This window comes from Adiantum capillus-veneris, chromosome 3 (assembly GCF_014529385.1).
Source record: "Adiantum capillus-veneris isolate H3 chromosome 3, ASM1452938v2, whole genome shotgun sequence".
Classification (NCBI taxonomy): domain Eukaryota; kingdom Viridiplantae; phylum Streptophyta; class Polypodiopsida; order Polypodiales; family Pteridaceae; genus Adiantum; species Adiantum capillus-veneris.
Genome location: NC_140933.1, coordinates 128,814,421 through 128,817,812, shown reverse-complemented (window position 1 = coordinate 128,817,812; position 3,392 = coordinate 128,814,421).

Below are 3,392 nucleotides of genomic sequence, written 5' to 3'. Positions count from 1 at the left end.
GTACTCTATCAGTGCTCATTAGGAACTTGTTCTTAATGAAATGCTCAGTATGCTATCAAATTCCGCTACGCACAAGTTACTAGTGCATTAAATGTTACATTGGTATGAGAACTCTTGAATTCTCTTTTCTTGCTCAAGAAGAGAGGTCCTCAAGCTTGCTACAAATGGTTGGTGTTATTAATTGCAAAAGAGTAAGTAGAATAGCGATTTTTCATCCTTGAAGCACGCCTGCTTTATGCAGTTAACGGGGACACCGTCGAGGGCTATGGTCTTAATAATGGAGTCCTAATGGCTTGCTTATGGCTTAACCATTATTGAGCTATTAAAAGCTTGACAGGAACCCGTGCTAACTTGGCTCTGTTGAACCCTCTCTTCTATTCCTTGCAATTAATAATATTTGAGCCACGGGTATAGATGCTTGAGTGCTTATCTTTGAAGGTAAAGAGGAGTTGCAACTAGGGCTTTAAGTGCTAAAGTACAAGTAAAAATTTACACCTAAAATTTGCTAGTATGTCTTACAAAGGAAAAGAGATTGAAATCAATGTTGATAGCTTTGAGTTTGCTAATGAAAGAGCAACTAATGATGCCCCTATGCTTGTAAACCATCTTGTTTCTATGCTTCAAGAAACCCTGGGCAACCCATCCCTCCAAGGTGAAGTGTTGCAGCAATTGCACACCCATGGTATTCTCCAAACTCCCCACCAAGAAGAGAGAGTACCTAGGAAGCCTCCTAGTGAGACTACCAAAAGAGGACTCTCTCCGATAAGGGAAGAAGAATGGGATCCATATGAAGGGCCCAAAAATCTACTACTCGATGACGCATCTCCTTCCCAAAGGAGAACCCAAGTTTCAACGGTAGAGCCCCCACCGAAAGAACGAGAAAGAAGTGAGTCTCTAGCCACCTCGGCGAAGATGGCTCCACGAAGACGGCGGGCAAAACGCTCTCCAACACCCCCTAAACGGAGAAGACCGTCGCATACTTCTCTACACCATAATTCAAAGAGGGATGAGAGAAAACAAGAGAAGAAAAAGGTGAGAAAGAGGTCACCCTCTTTTCCATCTTCTTCATCCTCTTCCTCTTCTGAAGAAAGTGATGGTGCAGACAAGGAGGAACAAGGGAAGAAAAAGGCGAGAAAGCAGTCACCCTCTTCTCCATCCTCATCATACTCTTCCTCTTCTGAATAAAGTGATGGTGCAGCTCTTGAACCACCTAAAAGAAGAGGCCATAGGAAATCCTATGCCGCATGGAAGAGGTTGTGCAAGCTCAAAAAGTTCAAAGAGGGAGGAAAGAACATCTCTTTTTGTACCTACGATGGCACTTTTGGTGCTATGGACAAAGTCTTGGCCTTTATCCAACAATTCGATGCGGCGGTAGTACTATACCTCTTGTACATAAGCAAGCTTTCAATAAGTCAATAAAGAGCTTATTTCCATGTACATGATTTTTGTTAAAGATTCTCAAAATGAACGTAATGCTTTAGCAAAAGAAAATATAAACAATCAAAAGAAATTAGAGTTATCCAATTTTCTCAAGGGGTTCCAAGATGAATTTATCGACGATATCCCTTGTGAACTACCTCCCAAACGAGGCAATGACAACCATGCAATTGAACTTCTTTCAGGAAGTTCACCGCCTACTAATAAACCTCCTTATAGAGTTTCCCAAGCTCAACAAGAGGAGATTATGTGGCAAGTGCATGAGTTAGTTGAGAAGGGCATGGCTAGGCCTAGCTCATCTCCATTTTTTTCACCAGTGTTATTAATGCAAAAGAAAGACGGCACATATCGTTTGTGTGTCAACTATAGAGCACTAAATAGGAACAGTATCAAGAATAGGCTTCCCATTCCACGGGTAGAAGACCTATTTGATAAGCTACAAGGGTCGACCTACTTTAGTAGGATTGACCTAAAAAGTGGCTACCATCAAATAAGGATAGTTGATCAAGACATTGTAAAGACCGCATTTCGCACTATGTTTGGTATTTACGAGTATATTGTCATGCCTTTTGGCTTGACCAATGCACCAGCCACATTTAACCACTTGATGGAGAAGCTATTCATGCCTCACCGAACCTTTACTGGAGTGTTCTTTGATTATATAATCATCTACTCTAATTCATTAGACGAACACAAGCAACACCTCCAAGTAATATTTCAAGTTTTACGAGAGAATAAACTTTATATTAATCAAAAGAAGAGTGAATTTTTCTTAAAAGAGATTCAGTATTTAGGTCACATTATCTCTCAAGATGGCATCCAAATGGATCCATCAAAGCTAGAGGTAATAAAAGGATGGCCTAATCCAATGAATCTGCATGAACTAAGAAGCTTTATAGGTATCTGTGCATACCTATAGACACTTCATAGAAAATTTCTCACAAATCGCAGGACCATTACATGACCTAACAAAGAAAAACGTTAGGTATATATGGTCCACCAAGGAGAACAATGCTTTCAAAAAGCTTAAAGAAAATATTATCTCTGAACCTGTGCTTACACTACCAGATTTCTCAAAGCCATTTGAGGTCCAATGCAACACTTGTGGTGATTGCCTTGGAAATTTTTTTCTCCAAGAAGGGCATGCCATAGCCTATGAAAGTCGAAGGCTCGACCCTGTTGAGCAAGCTCTAGGCATATATGAGAAGGAACGCTTAGCAGTTCTACATGCTCTAGATTCGTGGAAGCACTATTTACTAGGGATTCCTTTCATTCTGCGAGTGGATCACCAAAGCCTTAAGTACTTCATGACGCAAACCAAGCTCTCTGACAAACAAATGAGGTGGGCAAATTTCCTTTCGCAATTTCATTTTCATATTGCTCACATTGCTCGCAAGCATAATCAAGGAGCCGATGCACTCTCAAGACGACCGAGAGTGAATGCAGTATCCATAGCAACTCACAATGATCTATCTGATAGATGAGTACACTATCGATCCCGATATTAGAGATCAGCCCTTGCACTAGGGAAGAAGGAAGAACCATTTACCCTACAACGTGGTTATCTTCTCTATGGCAATAGACTATGTGTTACTAACTCACTACGTGAGAAAGTAATGTATGAATCTCATGCTCCTCCTTATGCGGGGCATAGAGGGATTCAGTCTACCCTAAAAGGGATAGAAACATATTTTTATTGGCTTCCATGAAAGCAAACATACAAGAGTATGTTTCAAAATGTGTGGTATATGCCAAAAGGCGAAGTTTAATAGAGGGAAGCAACCTGGATTGCTTCAACCGTTGCCAATCCCTAATTCACCATGGGAGAGCATATCCATGGATTTTATCTTTGGATTTCCCAAGTCTATTCATGGGAATACAAGAATATGGAAAATAGTAGACAGCTTTAGCAAACAAGCACATTTTATGGACGGGTGTCTAACCTCACTCCTATC